Here is an 8,340-nt window from a genome sequence, read left to right on the forward strand (position 1 = left end):
CAATTCCCGTACCAGAGGTAATGCTACGAAACAGATGAAGAATGGCCCATCCACTCATATACACAAATATATACATAAACGCCCACACAAACACACACATGTAAATTTTTTAATTTTTTTTTTATTTTGCTTTGTCGCTGTCTCCTGCGTTAGTGAGATAACGCAAGGAAACAGATGAAAGAATGGCCCAACCCACCCACATACACATGTATATACATACACGTCCACACACGCAAATATACATACCTATACATCTCCATGTACACATATATATACACACACAGACATATACATATACACACATGTACATAATTCATAGTCTGCCTTTATTTATTCCCATCGCCACCTCGCCACAAATGGAATAACAACCCCCTCCCCCCTCATGTGTGCGAGGAAGTGCTAGGAAAAGACAACAAAGGCCCCATTCGTTCACACTCAGTCTCTAGCTGTCATGTAATAATGCAACGAAACCACAGCTCCCTTTCCACATCCAGGCCCCACAGAACTTTCCATGGTTTACCCCAGACGCTTCTCATGCCCTGGTTCAATCCATTGACAGCATGTTGACCCCAGTATACCACATCGTTCCAATTCACTCTATTCCTGGCATGCCTTTCACCCTCCTGCATGTTCAGGCCCCGATCACTCAAAATCTTTTTCACTCCATCTTTCCACCTCCAATTTCATCTCCCACTTCCCCACATTCCCTCCACCTCTGACACATATATCCTCTTGGTCAATCTTTCCTCACTCATTCTCTCCATGTGACCGAACCATTTCAAAACACCCTCTTCTGCTCTCTCAACCACACTCTTTTTATTTCCACACATCTCTCTTACCCTTACATTACTTACTCGATCAGACCACCTCACACCACATATTGTCCTCAAACATCTCATTTGAAGTAATCCACCCTCCTGCACACAACTCTATCCTTAGCCCATGCCTCGCAACCATACAACAGTGTTGGAACCACTATTCCTTCAAACATACCCATTTTTGCTTTCCGAGATAATGTTCTTGACTTCCACACATTCTTCAAGGCTCCTAGAATTTTCGCCCCCTCCCCCCCCTATGATTCACTTCTGCTTCCATGGTTCCATCCGCTGCCAGGTCCACTCCCAGATATCTAAAACACCTTAATTCCTCCAGTTTTTCTCCATTCAAACTTACCTCCCAACTGACTTGAGCCTCAACACTACTGTACCTAATAACCTTGCTCTTATTCACATTTACTCTTAACTTTCTACTTTCACACACTTTGCCAAACTCAGTCACCAGCTTCTGCAGTTTCTCACATGAATCAGCCACCAGCGCTGTATCATTAGCGAACAACAACTGACTCACTTCCCAAGCTCTCTTATCCACAACAAACTACATACTTGCCCCTCTTTCCAAAGCTCTTGCATTCACCTCCCTAACAACCCCATCCATAAACAAATTAAACAACAACGGAGACATCACACACCCCTGCCACAAACCTACATTCACTGAGAACCAATTACTTTCCTCTCTTCCTACACGTACACATGCCTTACATCCTTGATAAAAGCTTTTCACTGCTTCTAACAATTTGCCTCCCACACCATATACTCTTAATACCTTCCACAGACAATCTCTATCAACTCTATCATAAGCCTTCTCCAGATCCATAAATGCTACATACAAATCCAATTGCTTTTCTAAGGTCTTCTCACATACATTCTTCAAAGCAAACACCTGATCCACACATCCTCTACCACTTCTGAAACCGCACTGCTCTTCCCCAATCTGATGCTCTGTACATGCCTTCACCCTCTCAATCAATACCCTCCCATATAATTTACCAGGAATACTCAACAAACTTATACCTCTGTAATTTGAGCACTCACTTTTATCCCCTTTGCCTTTGTACAATGGCACTATGCAAGCATTCCGCCAATCCTCAGGCACCTCACCATGAGTTATACATACATTGAATAACCTTACCAACCAGTCAACAATACAGTCACCCCCTTTTTTAATAAATTCCACTGCAATACCATCCAAACCTGCTGCCTTGCCGGCTTTCATCTTCCGCAAAGCTTTTACTACCTCTTCCCTGTTTACCAAATCATTTTCCCTAACCCTCTCACTTTGCACACCACCTCGACCAAAACACCCTATATCTGCCACTCTATCATCAAACACATTCAACAAACCTTCAAAATACTCACTCCATCTCCTTCTCACGTCACCACTACTTGTTATCACCTCCCATTAGCCCCCTTCACTGAAGTTCCCATTTGCTCCCTAGTCTCATGCACTTTATTTACCTCCTTCCAAAAATCTTTGTATTCTCCCGAAAATTAATGATACTCTTTCACTCCAACTCTCATTTGCCCTCTTTTTTACCTCTTGCACCTTTCTCTTGACCTCCTGCCTCTTTCTTTTATACATCTCCTGCTCATTTGCATTTTTTCCCCGCAAAAATCGTCCAAATGCCTACCTCTTTTCTCTTTCACTAATAATCTTACTTCTTCATCCCACCACTCACTACCCTTTCTAATCAACCCACCTCCCACGCTTCTCATGCCACAAGCATCTTTTGCGCAAGACATCACTGCTTCCCTAAATACATCCCATTCCTCCCCCACTCCCCTTACCTCCTTTGTGCTCACCTTTTTCCATTCTGTACTCAGTCTCTCCTGGTACTTCCTCACACAAGTCTCCTTCCAAAGCTCACTTACTCTCACCACTCTCTTCACCCCAACATTCTCTCTTCTTTTCTGAAAACCCCTACAAATCTTCACCTTTGCCTCCACAAGATAATGATCAGACATCCCTCCAGTTGCACCTCTCAGCACATTAACATCCAAAAGTCTCTCTTTCGCGCACCTATCAATTAACACGTAATCCAATAACTCTCTCTGGCCATCTCTCCTACTTACATACGTATACTTATGTATATCTCGCTTTTTAACCCAGGTATTTCCAATCACCAGTCCTTTTTCAGCATGTAAATCTACAAGCTCTTCACTATTTCCATTTACAACACTGAACACCCCATGTATACCAATTATTCCCTCAACTGCCACATTACTCACATTTGCATTCAAATCACTCATCACTATAACCCAGTCTTGTGCATCAAAACCACTAACACACTCATTCAGCTGCTCCCAAAACACTTGCCTCTCATGATCTTTCTTCTCATGCCCAGGTGCATATGCACCAATAATCACCTATCTCTCTCCATCAACTTTCAGTTTTACCCATATCAATCTAGAATTTACTTTCTTACACTCTATCACATACTCCCATAACTCCTGTTTCAGGAGTAGTGCTACTCCTTCCCTTGCTCTTGACCTCTCACTAACCCCTGACTTTACTCCCAAGACATTCCCAAACCACTCTTCCCCTTAACCCTTGAGCTTCGTTTCACTTGGAGCCAAAACATCCAGGTTCCTTTCCTCAAACATACTACCTATCTCTCCTTTTTTCTCATCTTGATTACATCCACACACATTTAGACACCCCAATCTGAGCCTTTGAGGAGGATGAGCACTCCCCACGTGACTCCTTCTGTTTCCCATTTTAGAAAGTTAAATTACAAGGAGGGGAAGGTTTCTGGCTCTCCCCTATCCCCAGGGAACATATAAACATATATATATATTTATATATTTTGCTTTATCTCTGTCTCCCATGTTAGCGAGGTAGCACAAGGAAACAGACGAAAGAATGGCCCAACCCACACACATACACATGTATATACATACACGTACACACATGCAAATATACATACCTATACATCTCAAGGTATACATATATATACACACACAGACATATACATATATACACATGTACATAATTCATACTGTCAGCCTTTATTCATTCCCATCGCCACCCCGCCACACATACAATAAAAACACCCTCCCCCTCATGTGTGCGAGGTAGCGCTAGGAAAAGACAACAAAGGCCACATTCGTTCACAGTCAGTCTCTAGCTGTCATGTAATAATGCACTGAAACCACAGCTCCCTTTCCACATCCAGGCCCCACAGAACTTTCCATGGTTTATCCCAGATGTTTCACATGCCCTGGTTCAATCCATTGACAGACATCGACCCCGGTATACCATATCATTCCAATTCACTGTATTCCTTGCTTGCCTTTCACCCTCCTGCATGTTCAGGCCCTGATCACTCAAAATCTTTTCACTCCATCTTTCCACCTCCAATTTGGTCTCCCAATTCTCCTCATTCCCTCCACCTCTGACACATATATCATCTTGGTTCATTTTTCCTCACTCATTCTCTCCATGTCACCAAACCATTTCAAAACACCCTCTTCTGCTCTCTCAAGCACACTCTTTTTATTACCACACATCTCTCTTACCCTATTATTACTTACTCAATCAAACCACCTCACACCACATATTGTCCTCAAACATCTCATTTCCAACACATCCACCCTCCTCCGCACAACTCTATCTATAGCCCACGCCTCGCAACCATATAACATTGTTGGAACCACTATTCCTTCAAACATACCCATTTTTGCTTTCCGAGATAATGTTCTTGACTTCCACACATTCTTCAACGCTCCCACAAGTTTCGCCCCCTCCCCCACCCTATGATTCACTTCTGCTTCCATGGTTCCATCCGCTGCCAAATCCACTCCCAGCTATTTAAAACACTTCACTTCCTCCAGTTTTTCTCCATTCAAACCTACCTCGCAATTAACTTGTCCCTCAACTCTACTGTACCTAATAACCTTGCTCTTATTCACATTTACTCTCAGCTTTCTTCTTTCACACACTTTACCAAACTCAGTCACCAGCTTCTGCAGTTTCTCACACGAATCAAACACACGTATAATCAGCTAACACCAACTGACATACTTCCCAAGCTCTCTCATCCACAACAGACTGCATACTTGCCCCTCTTTCCAAAATTCTTGCATTCCCCTCCCTAACAACCCCATCCATAAAGAAATCAAACAACCATGGAGACATCACACACCCCTGCCGCAAACCTACATTCACTGAGAACCAATCACTTTCCTCTCTTCCTACACGTACACATGCCTTACATCCTCGATAAAAACTTTTCACTGCTTCTAACAACTTACCTCCCACACCATACATTCTTAATACCTTCCACAGAGCATCTCTATCAACTCTTATCATATGCCTTCTCCAGATCCATAAATGCTACATACAAATCTATTTGCTTTCCTAAGTATTTTTCACATACATTCCTCAAAGCAAACACCTGATCCACACATCCTCTACCACTTCTGAAACCACACTGGTCTATCCCAATCTGATGCTCTGTACATGCCTTCAATCTCTCAATCAACACCTCACATATAATTTCCAGGAATACACAACTTATACCTCTGTAATTTGAGCGCTCACTTTTATCCCCTTTGCCTTTGTACAATGGCTCTGTGAAGGCATTCCGCCAATCCTCAGGCACCTCACCATGAGTCATACATACATTAAATAACCTTACCAACTAGTCAACAATACTGTCACCACCTTTTCTGATAAATTCCAATGCAATACCATCCAAACCCGCTGCCTTGCCGGCTTTCATGTTCTGCAAAGCTTTTACTACCTCTTCCCTGTTTACCAAATCATTCTCCCTAACCCTCTCACTTTGCACACCACCTCGACCAAAGCACCACATATCTGCCACTCTATCATCAAACACATTCAACAAACCTTCAAAATACTCACTCCACCTCCTTCTCACATCACCACTACTTGTTATCACCTCCCCATTAGCCCCTTTCACTGAAGTTCCCATTGATTCCCTTGTCTTATGCACTTTCTTTACATCCCTCCAAAACATCTTTTTATTCTCCCTAAACTTTAATGATACTCTCTCACTCCAACTCTCATTTGCCCTCTTTTTCACCTCTTCCACCATTCTCTTGACCTCCTGCCTCCTTCTTTTATACATCTCCCACTCATTTACATTATTTCCCTGCAAAAATCGTCCAAATGCCTCTCTCTTCTCTTTCACTAAAAATCTTACTTCTACGCCCCACCACTCACTACCATTTCTAATCTGCCCACCTCCCACGCTTCTAATGCCACAAGCATCTTTTGCGCAAGGCATCACTGCTTCCCTAAATACACCCCATTCCTTCCCCACTCCCCTTATGTCATTTGTTATCACCTATTTCCATTCTGTACTCATTCTCTCCTGGTACTTCCTCACACAAGTCTCCTTCCCAAACTCACTTACTCTCACCATTCTCTTCAACCTAACATTCTTTCTTCTTTTCTGAAAACCTCTCCAAATCTCCATCTTCGCCACAAGATAATGATCAGAAATCCCTCCAGTTGCACCTCTCAGCACATTAACATCCAAAAGTCTCTCTCTCGTGCGCCAATCAATTAACACATAATCCAATAACGCCCTCTAGCCATCTCTCCTACTTACATACTTATACTTATGTATATCTCTCTTTTTAAACTAGGTATTCCCAATCACCAGTCCTTTTTCAGCACATAAATCTACAAGCTCTTCACCATTTCCATTTACAACACTGAACGCCCCATATACACCAATTATTCCCTCAGCTGCCACATTACTCACTTTTGCATTCAAATCACCCATCACTATAACCCGGTCTCGTGCATAAAAACTACTAACACACTCACTCAGCTGCTCCCAAAACACTTGCCTCTCATGATCTTTCTTTCTCATGCCCAGGTGTATATGCACCAATAATCACCCATCTCTCTCCATCCACTTTCAGTTTTCCCCATATCAATCTAGAGTTTACTTTCTTACACTCTATCACATACTCCCACCACTCCTGTTTCAGGAGTAGTGCTACTCCTTCCCTTGCTCTTATCCTCTCACTCTCTCTCTCTCTCTCTCTCTCTCTCTCTCTCTCTCTATATATATATATATATATATATATATATATATATATATATATATATATATATATATATATATATTATTTATTCATTCATCTATCTTGCTTTGTTGCTGTCTTCAGCATTAGCGAGGCAGCGCAAGGAAAGAAACGAAAGAGTGGCCTAACCCACCCACATACACATGTATATACATACACATCCACACATGCAAATAATCATACCAATACATCTCAACATATGCATATATATACACACAGACATATACATATATACACATGTACATAATTCATACTTTCTGCCTTTATTCATTCCCACTGCCACCCCGCCACACATGAAATAACAACCACCTTCCCCCGCATGTGCGCAAGATAGCGCTAGGAAAAGACAACAAATGCCACATTCGTTCACACTCAGTCTCTACTTATCATGTATAATGCACTGAAACCACAGCTCCCTATCCACATCCAGGCCCCACAGAACTTTCAATGGTCTACCCCAGAGGCTTCACATGCACTGGTTCATTCTATTGACAGCACATAGACCCTGGTATACCACATCGTTCCAATTCACTCTATTCCGTGCATTCTTTCCATGTGACCACAACATTTCAAAACACCCTCATCTGCTCTCTCAACCACACTCTTTTTATTACCTTACATCTCTCTTACCCTATTATTACTTACTCGATCAAACCACCTCACACCACACATTGTCCTCAAACATCTCATTTCCAGCACATCCACCCTCCTGCGCACAACTCTATCCATAGCCCACGCCTCGCAACCATACAACATTGTTCGAACCACTATTCCTTCAAAAATACCCATTTTTGTTTTCCGAGATGATTTTCTCAACTTCCACACATTCTTCAAGGCTCCCAGGATTTTCACCCCCTCCCCCACCCTATGATTCACTTCCGCTTCCATGGTTCCATCCGCTGTCAGATCCACTCCCAGATATCTAAAACACTTTACTTCCTCCAGTTTTTCTCCATTCAAACTTACCTCCCAATTGACTTGACCCTCAACCCTACTGTACCTAATAACCTTGCTCTTATTCACATTTACTCTTAACTTTCTTCTTTCACACACTTTACCAAACTCAGTCACCAGCTTCTGCAGTTTCTCACATGAATCAGCCAACAGCGCTGTGTCACCAGCGAACAACAACTGACTCACTTTCCAAGCTCTCTCATCCACAACAGACTTCATACTTGCCCCTCTTTCCAAAACTCTTGCATTCACCTCCCTAACGACCCCATCCATAAATAAATTAAACAACCATGGAGACATCACACACCCCTGCCGCAAACCTACGTTCACTGAGAATCAATCACTTTCCTCTCTTCCTACACGTACACATGCCTTACATCCTCGATAAAAACTTTTCACTGCTTCTAACAACTTGCCTCCCACACCATATATTCTTAATACCTTCCACATAGCATCTCTATCAACTCTATTATATGCCTTCTCCAGA

This window comes from Panulirus ornatus, chromosome 62, assembly GCF_036320965.1.
Source record: "Panulirus ornatus isolate Po-2019 chromosome 62, ASM3632096v1, whole genome shotgun sequence".
Taxonomy (NCBI): Eukaryota; Metazoa; Arthropoda; class Malacostraca; order Decapoda; family Palinuridae; genus Panulirus; species Panulirus ornatus.